The sequence below is a fragment of the Canis lupus genome, chromosome 2, assembly GCF_011100685.1.
Source record: "Canis lupus familiaris isolate Mischka breed German Shepherd chromosome 2, alternate assembly UU_Cfam_GSD_1.0, whole genome shotgun sequence".
NCBI classification, from domain to species: domain Eukaryota; kingdom Metazoa; phylum Chordata; class Mammalia; order Carnivora; family Canidae; genus Canis; species Canis lupus.
The window spans coordinates 45,610,185-45,624,417 of NC_049223.1; the positions used below are offsets into that span (position 1 = coordinate 45,610,185).

A 14,233-nucleotide genomic window follows, 5' to 3' on the forward strand; every position below is an offset into this window, starting at 1 on the left:
AGTGGAGAGGGGCAGGGGTTGCGGAGATAAAGAGAGAATGAATCTCAAGCAGACTCCACGCTGAGCATGGAGCCTAACACAGGGCTCGATATCATAACCCTTAGATCATGACCTGAGCCAAAATCAAGAGTTAGAAGCTACCGAGGTGAGCCACCCAGGTGCCCCTAATATATATATATATATATATATATATATATATATATATATATATATATATATATTCTCCTCTGGGGAAAGACCTGGGCACTGAGTTTTATACAAGTTTTTTGTTTTATTTTTTTTTTATTTTTTTTATTTTTTAAAGTTTTTTGTTTTAATACTTACAAAAACCCTGTAACATTGAGTATTAATACCCACCCCCTTTATAGATGAGGAAACTAAAGAAACTAGAGGGGTTATTTATTGCTCAAAGGCCCAGAAAGTAAGTGGCTGAGTGGTGAGTGGACTCCAAAATCCACTTTACCCACCACACAGTGAGAGCAGCTTTGCCCTGTGAGGTTAGCCATGGCTGGAAATGACTGGTTGGGAGGGAGGTGCCATCATACAGACAGTAGTTGGGGTAATAATGATCACGAGCTATGAATTTAGCAAGTGCCAGACAGTATGCTAAACACTTGACTTGCCTCTCCACATGTAATCTTCCAGAATAGTACTACCAGTAGCCCATTTTCAGTGAGGAAACCAAGGCACAGAAAGTTAAGCAAGTCATTCATAGTTAATGCAGCGAGTTAATAAATCTTATGGTGAAATCATAATATTTCATCGTTTCTTTCCTTATATTTATCTTTATTTTCGTATTTATTTCTTGCAGAGGGACTTATTTTACAGTTTACTGATTTCATATACGTTTGGGAGTTTTAATGCCTTTCGGATAAAAAATAAGGTTTTTCTTCATCCTTGAGATGCCAAGATGCTATTTGGGGATACTGGGAGGTACTTTACTGACGTCCTGCTTATGTCAACAGATACGCATAGAATTAGGCTGCAGTTTGATTTCCTAACCCTATCACTGACTTTCTAAGCCCTCATCAAAAACATCTTGTATTAGTTCTTTCATACACAAAATTAAAACAGCTAAGTGTCTTTGTTTAAAAATGCTAATACATGATTTGGCAAAGGCAGATACTTTATATTGTCTCCTTGGCTGGTATTTGGGGATTATTCATCTAGCACTGAGTGAGCATCCAGTGCCTAAGCCCCTCCCCTTTTCTATTTATTATCAGGCTGCTGCAGTGCAGCGTTGAGACATCTGATCATTTAGATCATTAAAAATCAATCCAATGACCAAACATTTCTGTACATTTTAGAGAAATGACAAAAAGTATAGTATTAGATTGCTATTAACTTGCTCTGGGTTTTCTTTTTACAGCTGCCAGGCAAGTCATTTGGTAAAATTGATTAAACCAGCACGCCAGGGGGAGAGAGGAAAAGAGCAGAGAAACATAAACACAGGGAGCTTAGAGGGGAGGGTGAGGTTTTTCTTGGGAATGAAATGAGATGTCACTGGGGGAGGGAGGAGGAGGCGGGAAGGAGGAGAAACCCTGCATATAGTGAGCATACTATAATTTGGGGTATAAGAGATTCAAGATGGTAGGACAAAAGCAACCAAAAGGCAGAAACATTAGAGGCAGAAGGAATGAAGATGGAGCAAGTTATCCATGTGCTTCTAACAGACTATCTGTATTGGTCACACTGCACGGTTTGATCCAAAAGACATTACTGGTGCGATGGTCAGATGCTGATTTGAAGAATTCAGTAAATCAAACTCTTTCAATATCAGAAGGTAGGGAGTAGTGCCTAGTTTCTTGTACAGGAGGATTTATCTCTATAGGAACAATTAACAAAGAAAAATCTTTCTACTCTTGTTCAGTAAAACCATGAATGCATGGAAGTTGCATATGCAGTCTCTAATTTGTTATTATATTGGTCATACATATTCCCTTCCTCCATATGTGAATTTCCTTCCCCTTACAAAATTGTGCTTTCCCACTAATATCTTTCAATGATTTCTTGAATAACCCAAAAGGAATGTGGAGTGTGGAATCATGGAGTACTGACGAGGATAAATTTTAATGTGAGGTTTGTGCGACCATTTCCACTCTTCCTGCTTCCTCCCTGTATCCTATTTAAAGTCACACTTAATTCGCATGGCTCATGCTTCTATAGGAAGGGGCAGGAAAAAACTATCAAGTATTTATTTGCTATATATTATGTCTGCTTACATTTCAAGTATAGCCACCTAAACAAAAATGACTTAAAAACAGCATTTAAAACATTACAAATAAAGCAAGTATTCTGTGGAAGAGCAAATGTATTTTTGGATACAGGGCACAGAAAATAATAAGATATAAGAAATATTTAATTGCAGGGAAGATGACCAATACCAGTCTAAATGGAGGGACCCCCTAGAGAGAAGTTCTATTTGATCTGTATTGGGTACGCTACTTGGCAAAAGCTGAGATTCAGAAAGCATTTATTTGAAGCTACAGTTTACATGGGAGACGAGTATTCTTCTTAAAGGGGAGTAGTAACCAGCTTCCACAATGACTCCCAGTCACCCACCTCCTGGTAGTCCTATCTTTGTGTAGTCTCTTCTCCCATATCGTACTGGGGTTGCTGATCTGGAGAAAGGTAATGACAAGGTAATGTTCCTTTCAAAAGAAGATTAGAAAAGACTGTGGCTTCTACCTAGAGATGATCTCTTTGTTTCCGATCTCTCCCTGTGGGGGGGATACAAGCTGTCATATTATGAGCAGCAACTATGCAGAAGCCAAGATGGGTAGGAATTGAGGCCGAACAACTTTCTGAGTGACCCTAAAAGAAAGTGGAGCCCTGAGGTGATTGAAACACAAGTCAACAACTAAAGAGCGACCTTTTAGCCAGAGCCACTACTATGGGGGAACCATGAGCCATTTACAATGACTGAAGTTTATACATATAGAGATATGTCATGAGGGGAAGGGATGGATAAAGAAATGGGGGAAGATCATAGAAACAAAATTTCAAGGAAGTGTCATCTTATCCACATGCCCAGTTCTCCTCTTTCAAGGCACATGCAGAATTACACTTCCTTGTCTTTTGAAATTACGCATGATCGCCTGACTTACTCTGACCAAGGAAACTTGAGCAGAAGTAATACATGTCACTTCCATGGGAAAATCATTAAGAACTGGTATATGATGTCACCTACCCTCTGCCACACTGACTGGAAACTTTCCAAAGGGTGTGGTGTTCCACTAGCCATGTCCTAAGTAAAGAGCAGAACTCTCCTCTCTCCACTCCCATACGCTGATGGACATACAGCACAAGTAAGGAATAAGCCCGCTTTGTTTTAAGGAAGTGAGATTTTGGTATTGCTTGTTGTAGCATGATCTAGACCATCCTCATTGTAACAGAAAGTAAGTCTCTGAGTAAGAATTCACTCTAAGGAAAGAAGAAATCTACCATGAATAACTAGACTCAGCCTCAAACCCTAAAGTTCCCCAAAGGTGCAGCAATTTTGGGTAGATGGTGGTGATTAGCCTATGAACTCTTCTAGTCATATTATGGAAGGACAAAGGGTTAAGTGTGAAAACTGGAAGAGCTCTTCCACTACATTCCCTAAGGCTTGAGATAAAAAAAAAAAAAAAGAAAAGAAAAGAAGAAAAGAAAAGAAAAGAAAAGAAAAGAAAAGAAAAGAAAAGAAAAGAAAAGAAAAGAAAAGAAAAGAAAAAGGAAAGAAAAAAAAAGAGGAACTGCTGTGGGTCAACCCTGAGAGAACAAGAAGGGAGAAGGCATTCTCCTTTCCACAGTGCAAGGCACCACCCTAGATGGAAAGGAGAGCATTAATAGCTAGAACGAACTTGCTGCTGCACCCTGCAAGGCAGTGTGAACACCAATAAACTTGGGTTGAGGTCACAGGTAGAGCAAAGGCCAGCACAAAGTTGTATCTTCGGCAGATCTATGCAGAAGCCATTGCTCGGTGCCCCTGAAAGTCTTAGAAAAGCTTGAGTGAGAGACTGTGAATCTCTGGGATATACAACAGAGTGGACAGACATCCTGCTACTGAGAATGGAAAATTCACTTGAATGTGACCTAATGTTTCCCCACTGGCTTGGAGATTAAACACCTAAAAACCTACCCTCTTTAATATATTATTAATTTGGCTATTAATTTGTTATTTACACTTTATTACAATAATCCAATCCACATTTACCCCATGTCATAGGTCAATACATGGTTCTACCTTGATCAAGTCGCAACCTAAAAATATAAAACCTTTTTGGCAAGAGCCTCACTTTAGAACAGTTTAATCTGTTCTCAACTGCCACCTCTTGGAGACAGTATATAAATAACATGATAACTTAGTCATTATTTTAAGATGCAGTGGCTTACGACTTAGTATAAAAAGACATGGGTGTTTGAAGCAAAGATGTTAAGTAGTTCAGCCGAATCAAAACCTTGAATATATGTGCATTAGTTTTCTTGATAGATGATGTCTCAGAAACCCATTTAAAGATTTTATTTATTTATTCAAGTGAGAGAGGCAGAGCAGAGGAGCAGACAGAGAGGGACAAGTGGACACCATGCTGAGCCCAGAGCCCGATACAAGGCTTGATCCTGATCAGGACCCTGAGATCATGACCTGAACTAAAACCAAGAGTCAGATGCTCAACTGACTGAGCCACCCAGGTGCCCCCACAGAAACCCATTTAAACACACCATGGTGAAGCAAAAAATAAACAAGCGGGAAGAAAGGAATTAGGGGAGGCTTTTAGTGGTGAGGAAATGAAGTCAGGAAGGCTGAGAAGAAGAATTTAAATGTGGTATTTTGATATCAAAATAGGAGAGGCTTGATAATAGCAGAAGGTGGAGAGTCAGTGGAGAAAAACAAGGAGTATCAGCAGAGGGAAACTGGGGCTTGGGGCATAACATGTTAGAAAGTGTGAAGAAGTGGAACATAGACCATAAATCTGCATGTCCTTATAGAATACTGTCATACATAGCTTCCTCAAATGGTCCATGTATTGAAACTTCAGGGTGGCTTCTCATGACAACCTGGTTTTACACACACAGCTCTGTTATTCTCTCCACTGGTACCCTTCCTTTCCACTTTTCCCTTCTAGCACTCACCACAATTTGCACTTATATATTTATTTGTCTGCTGCATGCTATGATAGAAGCTGCATGAGAGCAGGGATCCTCTCTGCCATGGTTACCCTCCCTGGCACAGGACCTGGTACACAATAGATGTTCCATAAACATTTGTGGATCAAACAAATCAGGATAGGCACAAGAATAAATTTAAAATGATCTATCTTCACTACTGAAAATTCTAGTACTGGAATTGTCCTGGTCCCTCTTTGGCCTACCTGCCATTCTCACTTAAATGAAGTCCTAGAATCAATTGTTGCCCAAGAGTGTTTGTACCCTTGTAAGATCCTGTTGATATGTGGGGATTTTCAATCTATTGAAAATCACAGCCAAATCTATCCACATCACTAAACCCAATCAGCAAGACTGTCATTCTTACTCTGATGCTATTTAGAATGTGCAGTGAGCCACCCGATTCTACTTCCTAAAAACTAATTTCCCTAGAGCTTTTGCTCTATTATTTCATCAATGCCCCTGAGGTCAGAAACTATGATTTCTTCTCTCCTGAACAGTACAATGTCTCATTAAAACTTCTTCCCATAAGCCTGAGTATTTCTTTAGAAATTCAAAGAAGTTTCAAGGATCATGAAGGACCTTTGGTTCGGTATCAGCTATATTTAGTGCTTTGAGAGCAACGGCACAGTCAAGTTCCTTAATGACCCAGAAACAACTAATTCAATATAATTCTGATTTCTTGATTGCCAGTGTTTTTTTTTTTTTAGATTTGAAAAAAACAGTGTTTGATAAAGATTATAAAAATGTGTATTTTTATAACATTTTTACCTGTCCCAACAACCAAGTTAGATCATTATTATTTACATATGAATATGAGCAAGTCTGATTATCTAATAATTTATATCATATTTCCATATTTTTATAGCTCCTGATTCTACTTGAGAGAGGAAGTTGGGAAGTAATCATTCCTTTATTCACTCAATACATATTTATTGACTACCCCCATGTTCTAGGAACTAGTCAAGAGGTTGGGGATATCGCAGTGACCTATGAAATAGACTAGGGGCTTTCATTCTAGCCGAAGGAGGGTCAGAAAATAAACAAAATGAATGAGCAAAATCTCTAGATATTTATATAGTAATAGGTTATAGGGATAAAAATTAAAAAGAAAAAGAGATGGAGAGCTCCAGGAATAGGGATTATGAGATTATGTGATTACAAATATCAAAAATGATGGATAGGGAAGGCCTCAAGAAGACACTTGAATAAGGATTGAGAGATATGAGGAAGTAAAACAAAGGCGTACTGGGGAGATGCAAGTTCTAGCCTAAAGTAACAGAAGAAATAGAGTCCCTGAAATAGGACTGTGCTTTGAGAGCTGGTAAATTAGAAGCTAGTGTTCCAAAGCAATAGTAGGAGCTGAATCACAGGTAGCAGGAACCCACAGGTAGTAGCTATCATGAGGATTTTTTTTAAAGATTTATTTATTTGAGAGGGGGGCGGTAGGTGAGGGAAGGAGCAGAGGAAGAGAGAGATAGAGTCTCAAGCTGAGCATAGAGCCTGATGCAGGGCTTGATCTCATGACCCTGAGATCACAACCTGAGCCCATACCAAAAGTCGGATGCTTAACCAATTGCGCCACTCAGGTGCCCTGTGAGGATTTTAATTTTGATGAAGATCAGAGACCACTAAAGGGTTCTGGGCAAACGAGGGACCCAACATGACCCAGGAGGTGGAAGTGCAACTCTGCTGATGTGTGGAGAACAGACTGAAGTGAGCAAAGAGGGCCACAGGGATGCTGGTCAGGGGCAGTTGTCTCACAATCCAGGTGAGAAAGAATGGTGGCCAGGAGCAAGCTGGCAGCAGTGGAGGGGGTCAGAAATGGTCAGATTCTGGATTGTATCTGGAAAGAGAGCTGCCTGGAGTTGCAGATTGGATTGGATGGGGAAGGTGGGAGGTGAGAAGCAAAAAAGAGCCATAGGTAACTGCAGAGTGTGGCCCAAGATGGGGAATCCACAAGAGGAGTGGTGGGGAAAGCCTCCAAAGAGGAGGCTTTGGTGGGGAAAAGCATGACTTTAGCTTTGGCTATTAGGTTTCAGGTAGACAGCAGACAACCAGATGGAAATGGCAGATAGGCAGTTGAATATTAAAGTCTGATTTCAGGAGAGAGATTGGGATGGGTTACCACCCAATTTGCCAATGGCACACAAATCTTCAGGTTGTGCGAATGGATGAGATCATACAGGAGATATATGGAAAGAGTCCAGAAGAGTCCATAGGATAAGCTGGAGACATACCAATGTTAAGATTTGGAGGAGCTGAGGAGGAAACAGCAAAGGAGAATGAGAAGGAGTGGTGAAAGCAGAAGGAAGAAACCCAGAAGAATAAGATGCCCTGAAACCCTAATGAAGAGAATATTCTCTGAATGTTCCTGAACATCAACATAAAAACACCTGCTTTGCAAGTTTTATTTGGTCACAGGATTCATATTCCAATAAACTTTCATCTGAGTTAACGTTAACTGGATTTGTAAATTTTGGAGAGTCAAGTAATCTATGAAAGAGAAACAAAAGAGGAAGGAAGAAATGCCAGAAATTATGAAATCTGTAAGCTTAGCTGGTTAGAAATTATTAGCCAAAATGAAACTGTATGAAGGCAGACATTAATTTATGTTAATAATGTTACACAGTGGAAATTATCTTAATCCTTGCCTCAATTTTTTTGAGTTATAGGTTATTAAGGGAGACAAATATTCTCCCTTTAACATTTTGTAACATACTTGTGTAAGTTAAACTTCTTTCCAGGCAACTACATCATTTAAACAGGTGCTGGCCCATTTCTTAGTTTCTGCCCTGATGGAACTGACCTGATCACAGAGTACAGAGTGAGTTCAAAAACTGCTCTACACTAAAAAAAAAAAAAAAAAAAAAAAAAAAAAAAAAAAATTATTTATTTGAGAGAGAGAGAGAGCGCGCACGTAAGCAGAGGCAAGGAGCAGGAAGAAGCAGACTCTCCTGCTAAGCAGGGAGCCCCACTGGGGGCTGGATCCCAGGACCTTGACATCATGACCTGGGCCGAAGGTAGACGCCCAACTGACTGAACCACCCAGGCACCCCAAGGACTGCTCTACACTAACATTACTCCATAGAAAAAGGTCATTTTAAAATGCAAATATATAGAATTAGGAAGGAGGGCAGTCATGCTGGAGGGTGCATCTTATTTTTGAAGAATAACTAGAATGGAATATTATGCCAATTATAATACCCAAGTTTTGTGTTTTAATAGGAATTACATTTTTGTTTTGTTTTTTGCTAAAAACCCTCCAAATTTCTTTCAAGTGTGGGAAAGACCGATTTAAAGATAAGTAGAACTAGGTGGGACAGAGATGGCATTAGCCCTATTGCTTATGATCATCACTCAAAGCTATAAAATCAAGTATAATATGCAATGAAAGCAGCAACATTCACAGTTACACATAATTCAATTTCTCCCTTTTAAAAGTAGAGATAGTAATACCAGTCCCATTAACTTAATCAGATGAGGTTATGTATTTTAAAGCATTTCAAAAAAAAAAAAACACTACAGAATATTACAGAATGTCAATTCAGTGACTTTCTTCTGATGGCTGAAAATTTTAAAAGCACCAGTTGTTTTCCAGTCACTTGGAAAGAACTTATCTTTAAATCCACACATCCTTAGGCCACGGTGCAAATACTCAATTAAATTGAGTTATTTAAAATGTGGGTTTTGGATATTTTTAATGTTGAACATTCTTGTCCTAGCCTTGTTTGGATATCATTAGTATATATAAATGTTAAAATAGCATTTAGACTTCAGAAATTATGAGTTGACTCCAGGGTTTCCTAGAATGCATTAATCAAAATGAAATTGACCCCAGTATGTTTAAATTCGCAGTATTCCTGGTACACTGTGACTTTCTGGTTCAGAGATGAATGCCTTAAATGGCCTCATAAACTTTAAAGTTTCTTGGACATTCAATATCTTCCTATGACATTTTGATGAGTCTAGTGTAAATGAATCAAAAGCACATGGATTAAATTCCCCATGAACTATTCTTCTTGGCTATGAGACACCTTAGGGAAAGTGTTTTGGCAGGGGGTCAAATATACTTTGCTGACCCCTCAATATTTTCAAGATACTCAGTGGACAAAGACCCAGTCAGCATATTCAAAACAAGATAAAAGTGACCAGAAGTGCCCATGTGGGTCTGGATGTCACTGGCCTTCATGTCCCCTTCAATTATGAGGAAACGAAGCTCTAACAGTATAGCCTCTGTAAGCTGGGGGCAACCTGACCTCCTGGTTTTGCTGTAGGTTGATTTTGAAAGTCATCTTAGTAAGTTTAAAATTCTTTAGACTGCCCACCCTAAACTCTCAACTAGCTAGTTAGCTAAACAGAAATGAGTTTAGATCCCAAAAGAACTATTGTGTGAATTAAACTGGATTCTATCCTTGAACTAGTTAAAATTTCATACAGTATCTCCAACTTTTTATGAAGTTCTCCCCCCCAAGTCTTTAAATCAATAATCAGTAAAAAAAAAAAAGAAGAGAAAAAAAATTTATTTATGCTTGATTCATTCAGAATCATTCGAGTATCTGAGGTATTGTAAAACAACTAATGGTGAAATTATCTTATAAAGAGATAAACAGTGGGGCATCAGAGTGGCTCAGTTGGTTAAGTTCCTGCCTTTAGCTCAGGTCATCATCCCAGGGTCCTGGGATCAAGCTCCTCTCTGGGCTTCCTGCTCAGGGAGGAGCCTACTCCCTCCACTCCCTCTACCCTCCTCTCCCTCTACGCCTACCCTCATGCTCTCTAGCTCTCTCTCAAATAAATAAATAAAATCTTTAAGAAAAAAATAAATAAAGAGATAAACAGTACTTGAAAGACTTTAGAAGAATCTAGTTTATACCAGTCAAATTTAGTCCAGTATTAAGGAAAGTATGGGAAGTTTCCAATATATTCAGTAAGTTATCACAGAAGTCCTCAAAATGGCCCACTGGGGCTTAAAAAAAGTAATTACATTTTCTGTAAGCATCTACAATCTGTCTGAATAGTAAACCAAACAGTAAGGCTTTCTAACTTCCAAGGCGAGTCAAATGTATTTGCAAACATGCTGGTTTTTTAAAACAGTATTTTAGACTATAATTTACAATGGAATTTCAAAAATGCAGCCATTTCCACCCTTTTGATTCTTATTTTACTTTATATAAAAAACCAGTTGTTTTTCAGTTTTAAAGAATTCAGCACGGTGTTTTGGAGTCTCAGCACTTTCTCTGCATTTTGAAAATATGCCAAGTATTGATGTGGTCAGTTCTAGGACTTCTCAAACCATTAGAAATTATAACTGTGTGATAAATATAATGTATCAATTTTCCAAAATGGCAACTTATGTTGAATTTAAGAATAAGAGCTACCTATAAAAAACTATTTCCAAGTCACCACATGTCTGTTCCTGCAATAGGGAGATGCTCTTAGTGATGCTTTCAATCGATGGAATGGTTTGCTGGCCTTTGTCTTTTCAAATCTTATCTGTGAAAATGAAAAGTAAACTGTTGAAGTTAATCTAAAATTTAGTTTTATAGATAGATAGATAGATAGATAGATAGATAGATAGATAGATAGATAGATAGATTTAGTTTTCTGACAGATTCCAAACAGAACTACTTCTGTGGTTTTGGTATAATGTTGCTTCTGTAGAGATTTTAATTCTTTTTTTTTTTTTCTATTCTATGAATTTCAAGAGCTAAAATTTGTTTTTGTTTTTTTTTTTTAAGATTTTATTTATTTATTCATAGAGACACAGAGAGAGAGGGGCAGAGGAACAGGCAGAGGGAGAAGCAGGCTCCATGCAGGGAGCCTGATGTGGGACTCGATCCAGGGTCCCCAGGATCACACCCCAGGCTGCAGGCGGCGCTAAAGCACTGTGCCACCAGGGCTACCCTCAAGAGCTAAAATTTGAGTAGGAAAGTCTTCTATTTGTATTCTTTATAGCTTACAAATGTGTAACTTAGACCTAATAATGATATATCTATCCAAGATTTTAAAGTATTAGATAATACAAGTACATAAGATTTTATGTTTTTCTTTTTCCTTTTTTTTTTTTTTTTCATTTTCTTTTAAAAAACTACCTATCAGTTTTCTTGTCTCCCACTGCTGAGGGTATATATTGTCTTATTTTCTATCAACAGTATGACTAAAAGCATACCCTCCAACATGCCTACAAGCTGTATTTTAGATAGGTAGACTTCAAACCTTCTTTGGATGTGGGTGAATTAGTTAGAAGAGTTACCATGGCTGAGGACCTCCTTGTCCCCTATGCCCAATGTGAACAGCACAGCTTGGAAGTCAGTGTTGCAGTACAGTGAAAGTCACTTACATACTTCTCTTCTGTGGCCACCACAATAAACATTATGCTATAATGCGGACTCTCAAATTGGATATTAAAAGCCAGTATTGATTCATGAATGTCTGACCACAGAATTATGAATAAATCGAAGAGTCTGACAATTATTTTTTAATTCACATGGAGTTGCGTCTCCTCAAAACGTATACTCTGAAGTTCTAATTCCCAGTACCGAAGAACACGACCTTACTTGGAAATATGGTTCCTGCAGGTTCAAGTGGTTAAGATGAGGCCATACTGGAGACTAGGGTGGGCCTCTAATCCAACATGCCTGTGGTTCTTATAACAAGAACACCATGTGAAGAGACAGGCATGTGAATGCGGAGAATGCCATGTGAAGACTGAAGCTAGGCTGCCAGAAGGATTCTTTTCTAGCACCTTCAGAGGGAGCAGGCCCTGCCAATACCTAGATCTTGGATTTTTCAATTCAAGAACTGTGAAGCAATACATTTCTGCTATTTATATCACTCAGTTTATGGCACTTCGTTACAGCAGCCCTAGCACACTAATATGCCACGCATCCTCAATTTCCTGCTTTTCTGGCTTCGACTCTTACCATGCCAATGAAACGCTTTTCACCAAATAATAACCTTTATTCAGGTCACTCAGCTCATCCTACTTGTAGCTTCTGACGTGTTGATCACCCCCTCTTTAAATCTCTCTTTACCATTACTCTCCATTTTTTGTTTGGCTAACATTTCTGAATACCCCTTCTCATCACATTTCTTCAACAGTCATTAGAGTTTTCTATGTGTCATGCAAAAAAATACTATGCAATAAATAAGAGTCTCTGCATTTAAGGAACAAAAAGTCAGGCAAGAGAGACTAAATCATGAAGTAGAGTACAGTCTTGAGAAGAAGTCTTGAGATAGAAGAATATGTAGGTGGTATTAGCAAGAGAGCAGCTGAAATAGACTAGTGGGGTCTTTAACATAATAAGCGGAGCTAGGAGGAAAGAAGGGCATGCTGGGAGTCTGTGATACCTGAGTTTAAGATTTCAAGGTTGGCTGGAGCAATTCTGGGTGATCACAGGGTTTGAGACTGGCCATGGGGGTGGGTGGTCAGAGTAGAACTAAAGCCAAAGTCAATGGACTTGAGGAAGGTGGAGATGAGAAAGTACAGCTTTGGTTTTCATCTTTGGCTATGCATTAGAATATTTGGGAAGCTACAAAATCTCTCAGGATGCAGGCTGTGGTGAAATCAGCCTAACTGTGGACAGGAAGGACCAAAGCATGAGTATTTTTTTAAAGGTACAAAGGCTGAGAACCATAGAATGGATGCTGATGCCTTTTTGTCTAGCTGGGTTCCAAAGTCACTCAAAATGGTGAATTGCACTCCAGATGGATCCTTTTGGTTTTAAAACTCCTACTTTGGAAAACATTAAGGGAGATGAAGGAAATGGAAAAATAGCCAGCATGGGGAAGTAACAAAGAGTTCCAAGAGCTCTTAAATGCTTTGTGGTTTATATTAAAAGATAAATGCAACTCGAACGGTATTGTTAAACTTCTTTCTTACAGGAACCTAGAGAAACCTCTCATAACCTCATTCCCTCTTTTTTCTCCCTTGACTTGGATTTCAAACATATCTCCACTTCTTCTCTTTTTAAAAGTCCAATCAGACAGGTTAGAGCCACTGGCCTTATAAAACATTACCAGACTCAAACCTGCAATACCTGTCCTCGACTTCAGAGGGGTCTTGGATTTAGTTTCTTAGACTGGGGCCTACCTTGGCTAGTGTTTCAATCACCCCCCACTCCCAGAGACTGGAGGATTGGTCAGATGCCTTCCAAAGGTTGTGTATTAGCATAACCCTTTGTCTCACAAATAAACTAACAGATGTTCTTAAGGTTTCTTGGAGAGAGCACCTTCATCCAGGATGCACTGAACAGAAAACCAGCTGAGTTCCTCTTGTCACCATGGTGACCTCAGTATCCCAGAATTATAGGTTTTCATAGGAGTTCACCCAGGCTTTAAGGCTTTAAATATGATCACAAAGAAAATCTGCTAGGCCCATATATGATGCTTCAGTTTACCAAAGCAGGAAAAGAATGATTGGATATCCTTTGGTAAAGTAGATAAATCATAGTAGTTTCTTGCTGAATAAATCTGAGGGACGTTTTTCTTCCTATTTTTCTGCCTGCAGTGACAGAGGCTGAGACCTTTACCTGGAGAGGTCTAGGGTAGCAAAAGATCTTGTTGTAAACAAAAACACTCATAATCCTAGTGACCTGTACAGTCCCTATCTAGTCTGGCTTTGAAGAGTTCCTTAGACTTAGGTATCTAAATCATTTTATTTGATTTTTTTCCTACCTAATAAATCATAAGAATGTGTTGCTAAATTACGCTGTACAACAGTGGAAGCCAAACAAAGGATTTTTAGGGCAGCAAAAATACTGTGTATAATATTAGAATAATGACTATATATCATACATTAGTCTAAACCCAAAGAATGTACAAAACCAAAAGTGAATCCTAGGTAAACTATGAATTTAGGGTATTTATAATATGTGAATGTAGGTTTGTCTTTGGTAAACAATGTACCATCCTGCTAAGTAATGTTAATAAGAAAGAGTGTTTATGGGTGGGTAGGAGATAGGAGGAAATATCCATACCTTCCTCTCAATTTGTTACAAATCTAAAACTAATCTAATAACATAAAGACTGGGGCGCCTGGGTGGCTCAGTTGGTTAAGTGCCTGCCTTCAGCCTAGGTCAAGATCCTA

The 14,233-nt window shown here is 38.7% G+C and overlaps 1 protein-coding gene and 1 long non-coding RNA gene across 14 annotated transcripts in view; both read right to left on the minus strand.

Annotated features, from left to right (window-relative positions):
• PDE4D (phosphodiesterase 4D) overlaps positions 1-14,233 on the minus strand; it is a 1,400,346-nt gene that overhangs the window by 578,877 nt on the left and 807,236 nt on the right. The window lies entirely within an intron of this gene.
• Positions 10,014-14,233, minus strand: part of LOC111094475 — a 36,245-nt gene continuing 32,025 nt past the window's right edge. Inside the window, exon 3 of the long non-coding RNA XR_005355563.1 lies at positions 10,014-10,638. This is a non-coding gene — a long non-coding RNA (uncharacterized LOC111094475). The remainder of the gene's footprint in view (positions 10,639-14,233) is intronic.